We start from the raw sequence: 12,700 nt of genomic DNA, 5'->3' as shown, positions 1-12,700 counted from the left end.
AACTTAGAGGGCCATAAGAACATGGCCAGTAAAAGGATTTGCGCAGGATATCGGTAAAGATAACGTTCGATAAGGGTAACGTTATAGTTAAACAAGGGAAAGGGGAAAAGTGAGGTCGGACAGCCGTAAAGGTTGAGCCAGGCCGAGAACTTTCCAGGAAGGATCAGCCCAGAGCAATAAGATGGGAAGCAAGCTAATGAAAGAAGGGGAACCCCTTAAGGGAACCCCGGCATCTTTCATGTTTAAGAGGCATCATTTTGCCGCGGTAAGACCATTAAAGGACTGGGCTGTGTTAACTAAAGATTTAAATAATCCCTGGCCAGAGGAGGGGTCGTTTGCACTTGACAAGTTGGAAGTGTTGTACGGAGCTTTGGATAAGCTAGAAAGGGAAAGGAAACACTTCCCACCCGATTACTGGAAAGTGTATGGCTGGTGGGAAAAGGAAGGAATGAAGCGACTGGCAGCCTCAAGACAGGCTAGCTTGGCAGGGGAAGTACTGAAGCTTCAGGGCCAAAAGAAACAAGCAGACAAGGTTCAGGACAAAACAATTAAGGAGGTAGTTAAGCAAGCAAATCAGCGGCTAATGCCGCTCGTCCATAATCCGGACCAAGACCCCGCGACAGGGGAGGTAGCCACCATGCCTCTACCCCCCCAAGCCCTGAGCCCTGTCCCCGGGCTACAGGCGCCACCTCTCCCACCCCCGCCCCTGTTCCCCCAGGGGTTAGACCCCCAGAAAACTAGACCAGCCGCCCCTCAGGTTCACCTTAGCCCGGGCAATCCTTTTAGAGGACAAGAAATTAATGGGGCGGACAGCGGGTTCGCGGCCCCAGAGGGGCCAGGAGAACTGTACCCCTCATTGGAAGGGTGCACGGAATCAGAGAACCCACAACCTGCAATTGGGATGTGTCCTTTAAAAACAATAGGACTGAACAGGGGGGCACCCATTAACATCAGGATACCCTGGAGGGAATCAGATTTGGCGTCTATGCAGGAGCAGGTGAGAACCCTGCTGGCTGAACATCCCGGTCAGATACCGGAATTTATGCGGTTGTGGATACAAAATACAGGCGCAGATTGGCGGGACGTCTGCCACATGGGGAAGGCTGTATTGCCCGCGCGGGTGTGGGACCAGGCCAAAGTACACGCACGCTGGCCAAATGTAGCACCGCCCCCGGCCCAAACCGCGGCCCAGACCCTCGCCGATTGGGAGGCCCTGGTCGACTTATTGTTGGCCGGGGTACATACCGCACTGATGCCAGCCGCGGGGCCAGATTGGAATAAAATATACGGCCTAAAACAGAAGCATGGCGAAGCAGCCCTCGATTGGAAAGAGAGGGTAGAACGAGCAGTGTTAAAGTGGGGAGGACTGGGCCAGGTGCGGGCACAAGATCTCCCTCACGCTGTAGTGAACAACTTTTTTGTAGAAGGAATGAGACCGGCAGTTAAGAAGCGCATTCAAACGGCTATGATAGGATGGAGAAACACCCCAACCGACCAACTAGTCGAAGCGGCCGAACAATGTGGCGAGGGCGACGAGAAGAAGGCCGATGTTAAGGACGACATGTTGCAAATGCTCGTCCAGGAGAAACGGGACCGACTCAACCAAAATAAGAAGGGAAATCGAGGCCAAGGACGGGCCCAGAATCGGGACACCAGGTTAGAGCCCAACGAAGAGTGGGGGCGCGATGACGAAAACGAAAATGACGCTGATGACAACGACAATGGACGAGTCGACATGCGGACACAAGGGCCCCCTCCCCAAAATTGGAACCCACAAGGGCCCCCTCCCCAAAATTGGAACCCACAAGGGCCCCCTCCCCAAAATTGGAACCCACAAGGGCCCCCTCCCCAAAACTGGAACATGCAGGGGCCCCCTCCACCGCCGCAGAGCTGGGCCATGCAACCACCCCCTCCACAGACCTGGGCAGTACAAACGCCCCCTCCCCAGAACGGGTATCCACAGGGACCCCCTCCCCAAATCGATGGGCCTCCCCCAAGTTATTGGGCCCCAAGCGGAGCAAACGGGAATGGGCCGCCACAATGGGGACAGCGGAACCAACAGCCTGCGAGGCGTCCGACGCAACAGGGTCAGCGCAACAGTAACGGGCATCCCGCATCCACCGCTCCACAAGGGGCGTGCTTCCGTTGCGGACGGATGGGACATTGGAAACGTGATTGCCGGGGGCCCCGCCAGGGATACCCGCCACAGAGAAATCAAGTAGCCTATTGACGGGACGCCGGCGGGCCGCCCGTAGAATGCCCCCTCTTGACTATGACACCAACCGAGGAGCCGACCTGGACACTAGACGTGAATGGGCAACCGGTAGATTTTCTCGTAGATACGGGCGCGACTCGCAGTACTATTAACGAAGGGCAGCTACCATCTTTGCGCCCCACTGATAGAGATGTTCAGATAGTGGGAGTTTCAGGCTTGCCCCAAGCGCTTCCCATTTCAGAAGAGGTAAGAGTGGTGTGCGGCCCATTAGAGGCTAGACACGCTTTCTTGATGACTACCACCGCCCCGACTAACTTGTTGGGACGGGATTTACTTTGCCGTTTAGGCTGCCAAATTTCATGCACGGAGCAGGGAGTTTTTGTAGATGTCGCGGAATCCAAACGCGATCTGTTAATGACGGCATTGTCTCGGCCCGGCCCCACCGCCTACTGGTGGAGCCTGGAAAAGGGGGCTTTGGCCTCTTGGGCACACGTCCTAGACACAGTATGCTCCCAGAGTGACGGGTTGCGAGATTGGCTGCACGTACACCAAATTACAACAGACATAAAGGACAACCCTCCCCATTGCACGGCCTACTACGATGCTAGGGGCGATGACGACGAGTACCGAGGAAAGCTAAAGGGGTCAATAGGTAAGAATTCGGACCTAATATTGTCAAATATATGGGTTGGACGGGAGGGAATAGGCGTCGAGGTAACCCTAACCGCGGAACAGCGGGCGTTGTCTCAGTACCCCGCAGGGGTGGACGCCCATGTTACCCTCACCACCGCCAAAGGATGGCCGGCGGAAAGTGTAGGATGGATGATGGGGCGTTTGCGAGAAATTCCGTGCAGCGCCATTTATGAAGTGGACCACTGGACAGTGACGATGCTCGACAATGACGAAGGGTATTTGATCACCCTTGAGGAGCAGAGTATAGAAGGAAAATTTGAAGAGACAGACCTGCCCCCAAAGGGCAACCACGTTGTACGAACGGTGTCTCAGGGCCCGGGCGAGTCCGATGACCTCTTGGAGGAGGTTCCGGCCGATTTGTGGTCCCAACACGACAACGATGTCGGGCGAATTCGCGATGCCAAACCTCTGGTAATACCGGTCCAACCAGGAATGTCCCTCCCAAACGTGAGACAATATAAATTGCGGCACGAGGCCGATGCGGGCATAGAGCCAGTGATTCAATCTTTGGTAAAACAGAAAATAATTGTAGAAACTAACAGCCAATGCAACACACCAATTTTGCCCGTAAAGAAACCAATGCAGGATAAATGGAGGTTCGTGCAGGATTTGAGGGAAGTGAATAAGGTCATACAAGGCATACACCCAGTGGTACCGAACGCGGAAGGCCTTATGACATCTATTCCACCGGACGCAACACATTTTACCGTCATTGACTTATGCTCGGCCTTTTTCTCCGTACCCATCGCACCCGAGTCACAATACTTGTTCGCCTTCACCTTTAGGGGGCGCCAGTTCACCTGGACGGTGTTACCCCAAGGGTTCTCCGACAGCCCCACCCTGTTCTCCCGAGCGTTGCACCGCGATTTGGCAGACGTGGAACTAAAAGGGGGTTCGGTGTTGTTGCAATACATTGACGACTTGTTGATTTGTTCCCCCTCCAAGGAAGCCTGTGAAGTGGACTCCATGGCCCTGCTAAGAGCCTTGGCGGCCAAGGGCCACAAGGTGGGACGGAGAAAGCTCCAATTTGTACGGAAGGTAGTAACCTATTTGGGTCATGCCATTTCACACGGGAAGCGAGAACTGCATGTTGGACGGGTGACCGCCATCATGGAATCGCCACGGCCAAGTACGCAACGACAGATGTTGCGCTTCCTAGGTATGACGGGTTACTGCCGCTCTTGGATAATTGACTACGCGCTACTTGCTAAACCGCTGTACGAAGCCACTAGAGTAGGAGAACCAAACTACTTGGTTTGGACGGACGAATTGATGCGCTGTTTCGAGGGGCTGAAAAAGGCATTGGTAACGGCACCGACTTTAGGACTCCCCGATTATGCGAAACCATTCACCCTTTACACTCATGCAATAAGGGGTTTTGCTCAGTCCGTTTTGACACAGACTCATGGAGATAAGGAACGACCGGTAGCCTACTTTAGTAAAAAGCTGGAACCGGTCGAGCAAGGGTTTCCGGTGTGCCTGCAAGCCGTGGCAGCGGCTAGGTACGCTGTGGAAAGGACAGCGGACATTGTGATGGGGCACCCGGTAACGCTACAGGTACCGCACTGCGTCACTTCACTGTTACTACAGCGGACAACACAACATTTGTCGACCACTAGATTAATGCAATACGAAACAGCACTGATTACGGCCGCCAACGTCACCATTAAACGTTGCACTACACTCAACCCGGCCTCACTGATGCCCACCCCAGAGGAGGGCGAACCCCACGTATGTGTCGATGTAGTACAGCAAGTCTCCACGGTACGTCCGGACTTGAAGGACGTTCCCCTCGACGACCCCGATCGTGTGTACTACGTCGATGGGTCGGCTAAACGCGGATGGGACGGCTCTTTGCTATCTGGATACGCGGTGTGTTCAGATAGTGAGACGGTAGAAAGTGGGTGCCTTCCGCCCACATTTTCCGCCCAGCAGGCGGAGCTGTGCGCCTTGACTAGAGCATGCAGCTTGGCGGCGGACCTGGCCGTCAACATTTATACAGATTCAGCATACGCGCATGGGGTAGTTCACGACAAAGGGGCAATCTGGAAGATGCGAGGCTTTCTCACATCCGCGGGTTCGGTCATAAAGAACGGCGAACTGGTTGAAGGGCTACTCCAAAGCATCTTGCTTCCCCGCGCTATCGCGGAAATTAAATGTCGCGGCCACCAAAAGACAGACTCTGACGTCGCCCGAGGCAACGCCAGAGCAGACGCAGCGGCAGGAAAAGCGGCCAACCAACAAATAGGACGGAACATGCCGATGGTAACGCGAGCAAAGGGGGCACACACGCAAACTGCCAACGTACCGACCTCAGGACCTACCCCCTCCCCGCAAATTGGGTGCACCATCATCACCGCCTCACCAACTAATGAGGACGTTATAAAACTTCAAAACGCAGCAACAGCAGCCGAACACAATGACTGGGTAAAAAGAGGGGCCACACGCCCCGGACCAAATGCGATGTGGACCCTTCACGGAAAACCGATAGCACCCAAGGAACTACTGCCTTGGCTGGCACGTATGGGACATCAAAATGGCCATGTGTGCCAGAGGGGGGTGATGGAACAGATAAACTATACCTGGGCGGCACCGGGACTGTCGCGAATCGCATCAGAGGTGTGCCGGTCATGCGCGGTTTGCCAACAACACAACAGGGGGGCACCCCCTAGGCACCCACATAATGCGGGCCATCCTCGGCCAATCGGGCCCTTCTGTCATGTCCAGTTCGATTTTATTAACATGGAACCAAGTATGTCGTTCCGATATGTCCTGGTAATCGTGGACATGTTCACAAAATGGGTCGAGGCCTATCCATGCGTTAAGTCAGACGCCCCGACAGTAGCCAAGCGCCTCGTGCGGGATTTCATGTGCAGATTCGGCATCCCTCAGAAAATTTCGTCAGACAAAGGGGGCCACTTCACGGGAGAGGTGATTAAGGGTATCCTAAAGGCACTGGGCGTGAAACAATCTTTCCATTGCGCTTATCACCCACAATCAGCGGGACTTGTGGAACGCACCAATGGGACGCTGAAACTCAAGGTAGCCAAGATCTGTGCAGACACAGGTTTGAAGTGGCCGGAAGCACTCCCGCTGGCGTTAATGAGTATCCGGTCCACCCCGGGCTGCACCACGGGCCTTTCCCCCCACGAGATATTAATGGGACGACCTATGAGTTTGCCTGTTTCGGCACCGATGGACATGTCCAAACTTGACTTGCCTGTGATGGATGACATGCTTTTAAAGTTTTGCAGAGGATTGTCCAATGTGGCACGCAGCATTCACGCCCGGGTACGAGAGGCGTTGCCTGAACCAACAAGCCACGCCATCCACGACTTCCAGACCGGCGATTACGTGCTCGTAAAACACTTCACCCGCAAGAACGCCTTGGAACCAAGGTGGAAGGGACCAGTCCAGGTGTTGCTGACTACACCAACGGCAGTCTTTTGCGAGGGCAAGACTTCGTGGATCCACGCCACGCACTGTAAGTTGGCCATACAAGCACCAGACACTACACCACAGCAACCACAGTAAGGATGGGCCTAATCATAGGTACAATACTATTGATAGCGACAGCAGTTAGGGGAAACTCCGATTCCAATAGATGCGAAAACGAAACCCGACACCTCACCGTAACATGGGGACAAAGAGTATCACTACCATGTTTCGAACAGAAAGCCCTGCACACAAATTGGGTGAACATAAATTGGCTAGCACTGTCGGCAGGGCCTGGACGCGTTGGCATGGTACTACAAAAGCAACGAGAGTTCCGGGAAAACGGGCAAGCTAGCATTGAGACCTTGGCCCAACCAGGATACAAATGGGGAACCCCTGATTTTAAGCTACAAACACGCACGCGCCTAGAGAAAGGCATGACTATGCAGGTCCGGTGCAGCGTCTGGACCCCAGGAGCGGCCAGTGGCGAAACTAAATACACACCATGCATCGAATACATACTCACGCCACACCCCCAGGATAAGGCCCCAAAGAGGGGGGAAAACACATATTGGAAAGTGGCCAGGGAGGTGGCAACAATTCAAAATAGGACACACTGCTGGTCGTGCATGCACTTTCCCCAAGCAGGCACCACAGGAATACACATGATAGTGCTACCTCTGTCCCTCAATGACCTCTGCTCACAACCTATCGATTCCCCATGTTTAGTCACCACGCTGGAAAGAGAAGGGGTTGACAACGGCAAGAGTTGCAATCGACAATTTAATTATCGCCCGTCAATGATTGCCCATGTGGCCGAGAGGCCTGCCCCCGTCTGGGTCAAACCACAGAAAGGGAGGGTCTGCCTCCAGGGTTCCGGCCACTTGCGTATGGGAGAATCAGAATGCGCCTACACTCTCCCCGGGAAGCTGGGACAAGGGAGCTCAGGGATTACATTACGAATAGTACTGCAAGATAAACACAACCACAACATAACGGCTATAACATTCTCTAGGGGGGTTAGTAGAATCAATGGGGTGGTAAGGGGAATCCAGTGCTTATCCACCCACCTGGTCCCACCCCATGGGACAATGTTTATATGCGGCGACAAGGCTTACCCCTATTTACCAAATAATTGGGGGGGCACATGTTATCTGGGTTCAGTCCTTCCTGACGTTGAGATACTGGATGAGCTAGACCCAAAGTCCTTGGACAGGCGTTATAAGAGGTCAGTCATGAACGAAGATGGAACCACTAAACTACACGGGAGCCTATGGGAAAAGGTGCTTGGTTTCTTCTTCCCAGGAGCGGGCACAGTCATGGATAGTTTCCGGATAGATAAATTGGCTTTGGCCCTAGAAAAGGTGGCAAACGACACCGCTACGGCTCATGACATACTACTGGATACGGTGATTCACATGCGTACAATGGTGATGCAGAATCGGGTGGCTTTGGACATGCTCCTGGCAGAGAAAGGAGGGGTATGCGGAATAATAGAGGGAAAATGTTGCACTTACATACCCGATCCATCTGAAGGAGTGTCAGCCGCAATAGTGAGACTAAGGGAAACTAGCCACGCCCTGACGATCGATCGGATCGCGCGCGAGAACTCTTATAAATTTAGCTGGCTCACTGACTGGTTCCAGGGATGGACGGGCACCATAGTGAAGTGGTTATTGACCGCACTGGCTGTGATAATCGGGGTAGTAATTTGGGGGGCACTAATGAAATCTCTAGTCCTCCTCTGTATGAGAAAGTATTTTACAGGATGGAAAGTGAAGAAGCCGCCGACAACGACTATGGCTCTGACCACAGAGGCCGTCGACCTGAACGGGTCCTTCAACAAGGCAGACGTGACCGGCGCTCCAGAAAATTGCATTGAATTTTGTAATGACTGTGATACTTGTGTGGATCCCATGTGGGAACTGGCTGCTGCCTGTAACGGTGTATGTGATGACTGTGATACTTGTGCTATAAACCCCTTGCGTGTACTGGCTAACGCTGCTTATGTATTACAAGCTGACAGCTGCACGCCCCCCTCCGACCCAACTATGGATCTGATTGCGACGCTGGGTCTGGCGGTCGAGGGACCCGACGTGGATATCTTAGACCCGCAAGCCGACCAGGCGCCCATGGGAGACTTTGACATAAAGGAAGTCCCTCTCTTTTCTCCAAATGTTTTAAGTTCAAATGCTTCAAGTGAATCGGATTTTTACGCTCTGTACCCTGATCAGGAAATTGAGACACAAGATACTGACGACATTTTGTATTCCCCAGAACAGCAGCACGTGAGGGACCTCATGGGCATGACCGTTGATTAACTTCGAAGATCTGCAAGGACTGCGTCTGCAAAGGGTGGGGGGAGCAAGTTCCGCAGGGGAGGTTGTGGGCCCTCTGGCGGGGCAGAACCTCATCTGGACCAGACGTCTTCGTTGTGGATCCGAAACGTTAATGGACTTTCATGTTCTGAGCCCTCAGGTTCAAAGCACGCACCACACGACACGTTCCCCAAATGCACGGGCGAGGCGCTATGGGCGCACGGTCTGCCCTCGGGAGATACCCGCATTACACGATTGTCTTTCAATAAAGCCCGATGTGGCACGTTGTCTCTTAAGATACTTTGTCTTGACGAGACAAGAGGAAGGAATGTCAAGTCGTAGATTCGTTATTGCTAAGAATTCTGTATAAGACGTCTTGAATAATATGTTATGATTTTAATGTTGCTTATATGCTATTTTCATAAAGTTAATAAAAGGTTTTTGCTTCGTTTTAGTTTAAAATGAGGAAAGGCTCGCTTGGGTCGTGCTGGACAATTGTATACGTGTGCTTTTTCGAGGCTAGATAAGGCCGGTCGTAAAATCACGCTCACATGCGCGTGATTTTGTGTAACGCTAGTAGAATGATTAGATTGCAGACATAAACCTATCGTTAAAACCATATATATTTTGTATTAATCACAGCGACGCTTGACTCTGTATAAACATGCTTTGAATTACTCATTTGAACAAACCCATATATTTTATGGCCTTATCGAAGCCAAAGAATGCACCCTCCCTTTAATGAGTTATATTTTCTGTCTCCTCGGAGCCCAGAGAAACATCTGGTCCAGATAAGGGACGGATGACGGTGGGGGCTAGGGATGACGGTGAGGGACTCTCGCCAGTCGCTTTGTTCTCTCGGAGATTTTCTGATAAACTTGTCCCTATTTATACGGACTGCGAATCAATGTGCTTCAGGAAGGCTAGACGTGGCATGAAGCTGGTTCTTGCTGTAGATGTCTGTCTCCTCCGGATCTGTATAAGTTGGTTTTTAATAAAGCTGCGTCATTTCAAACTGTTTGTGGACTTCTTTTGCAAACGAAGAGCCGCTTCTTCACATATATATATATATATATATGTATATATATGTATATATATATATATATATATATATATATATATATATACATATATATATATATATATATATATATATATATATATATGTGAACTGTAAATGAACTGTGAATCAATGTATTTTTAGGAAGGCAGACTTGGCATGACGGTGGTTCATGCTGTAGACGTCTCCGTCTCCTCCAGATCTGTATAATTGGTATTTAATAAAGATTCGCCATTCTCAATCTGTTGGTGAACTTCTGTTACGATCAAGGAGTTGTTCCCCACAATTTTGGTGCCATGACTCGGATGCAGCAGAGCAGGGACAAGAGAAGTGGACCCTGAACGACCGGAGGGAGGCTGACTGAGGCCGGCGCCGGCACGCTGATTTGTTTTAAGGTGAGCATTGTTTTATATCAGAGGGCTACTTTTCCAAATTCGAACCTCCCTCCCTCGAACGGGCACAGTCCGTTTCCTTGCCATCTGCACTGCCTGCTCTCCGAACAGAAATTGTAAGTAAAGGCTAATTTTCAAGCCTTAGAATGACGAGCCTTTGTTAAATTCACCAGGATAACGTTAAGAGGGTAATGGGTAACGCTAAGAATAACGTTACAATTAGCAAGGAGGAGGGGGAAATGTGAGGTCGGACAGCCATAAAGCTGCGCCGGTGACCGAGAACTTTCCAGGAAGGAACAGCCCAGAGACAAGATGGGGTATGCCATTGCATGCCAGGGAAAGAAGGGCTGTGGCTAACGTAGAGGGCCAAAGGAACATGGCCAGGAAAAGGGAAATGCGCAGGTACCAGGTAGGCTTGACAAGAAGGTAGTGACAACTACGAGGTCAAGCCAGGAAGCTCGAGACTAAGCTCTAGACAAGAGGGCAGGAAAGTTGCTGAAGCTGTAGGGACAGAGGAAGCAAGCAACAGAAATCCAGATAGAAACAAACCAGGACCAGGTGAACAAGAGAAAATAAATAGGCTCACAGCAAGGGGCCAGGTAACCACAGGTAGGAAGGACAGAAGTGGTTTTTGAAATATTGAAAATTTAAGCATTACAGCTGTAGTTATTGAAGCTACAAGGACAGAGGACAATTAAGTAAGCAGTTAAGCAAGTAAATCAGTGGTTGATGCCGCTCGTCCAAAATCCGGACCAAGACCCCGCGACAGGGGAGGTAGCTACCATGCCTCTACCCCCCCAAGCCCTGAGCCCTGTCCCCGGGCCACAGGCGCAACCTCTCCCACCCCCGCCCCTGTTTCCCCAGGGGTTAGACCCCCAGAAAACTAGACCAGCCGCCCCTCAGGTTCACCTTAGCCCGGGCAATCCATTTAGAGGACAAGAAGTTAGTGGGGCGGACAGCGGGTTCGCGCCTCCAGAAGGGCTAGGAGTACTGTACCCCTCATTGGAAGGGTTCACGGAATCGGAGAACCCACAGCCTACAATCGGGATGTGTCCCTTAAAAACCATAGGACTGAGAGCGGGGGGACCCATTAACATCAGGGTACCCTGGAGAGAATCAGATTTGGCGTCTATGCAGCCTTGCTGGCCGACGAGCCCGGTCAGATACCGGAATTTATGCGTTTGTGGATACACGATACAGGCGCAGATTGGCGGGACGTCTGCCGCATGGGGAAGGCTGTATTGCCCGCGCGGGTGTGGGACCAGGCCAAAATACACGCACGCTGGCCAAATGTAGCACCAACCCCGGCCCAAACCGTGGCCCAGACCCTCGTCGATTGGAATGCCCTTGTCGACCTATTGTTGGCCGGGGTATACACCGCACTGATGCCAACCGACCAATTAGTTGAAGCGGCCGAGCAATGTGGCAACGGCGACGATAAGAAGGCCGATGTGAAGGACGACATGTTGCAAATGCTTGTCCAGAAAAAAAAGGGCCCCCTCCCCAAAACTGGAACATGCAGGGGCCCCCTCCACAGCCGCAGAATTGGGCCGTGCAAACCACCCCCCCCCCCAAGACCTGAGCTCAGTCCCGGGGCTCTAGGCAACACCCCAACACCCCCGCCCTGCCTTCCCTTTCCACCTCAACCCACCCCGTCCAACCCGTCCCAAAAATCCTTTTCCTTGAATGAGAGACGTAATATGAATGAACAAAGATTGTACATGGGAGTGACTGGAGGAGGGGCATGATTTGAGTCGATCTGATTTTCGCGCGAAGTCTGGGAGACTCACTGGTATATGAATGAGGAATGAATGTATATTGGGATATTAATTGACGTGTGTATCTGGCCAATGTATTTGTCTGTATGACATATGCAAAGCAGAGGGTTTCGGTGTGAAGCTTTGTAAGTGGTCTGCTTGACGTGCGGTAAATCCAGGCCGGGAATGTCGATTTTAGCGTCTATCCGAGGGACCAGGTGAGGTCCTTAACTGAGTCCGGATTTTCATTTGTTTGGGAGTGATTTGATATAAATCGGGTCAGGAAAGCACTCGGAGGAACGTTGATATGAAGCGGTTTCTTGGAGATGGTTCCAAGATGGGCTGCCTTTGCCTTTCGAGCGGCAATCGGGCAGAAATTTGGAATTTGTTGAACTAAATTCAGAATTTGAATCGAAATGTGTGTTTGACTTGAATTGAAGAGTTCATTCAATGACAGAGTGAAGAATTCAGTCAACTCAACTGAATTCAGAAGTTGAATTTAGAATACGGAGTTTGCTCAGAGTGCAGGTGATAACCTGCCTACTCAAAAAGGATGTGCCCCGCACGGTGGGAGGTCCGTGAATGGTTGGCAAAGGGTTTCTTGAATTTAATGGCAGGAATTATGCGATTAACGATTATATTGTGTATTGGTGACTTGTGGATTGTATGAGTATATCCCTGAGGCCGATGTGACCTTGGGAGTCAATGGCTCGTGTAATGAGAAAGATTACAGTTTGCTGGTGTGAAATGCGGTCAGAGAAAGAAATACACACCCTTGATCTGGAGAGAGAGCGGAGGTTGTGGTTTCATTGCTGTGCCTGTATGTGGAG

The sequence above is a fragment of the Myxine glutinosa genome, unplaced genomic scaffold, assembly GCF_964187855.1.
Source record: "Myxine glutinosa unplaced genomic scaffold, kmMyxGlut1.1 SCAFFOLD_2502, whole genome shotgun sequence".
NCBI lineage: Eukaryota > Metazoa > Chordata > Myxini > Myxiniformes > Myxinidae > Myxine > Myxine glutinosa.
This window is presented reverse-complemented; position numbering follows the sequence as displayed.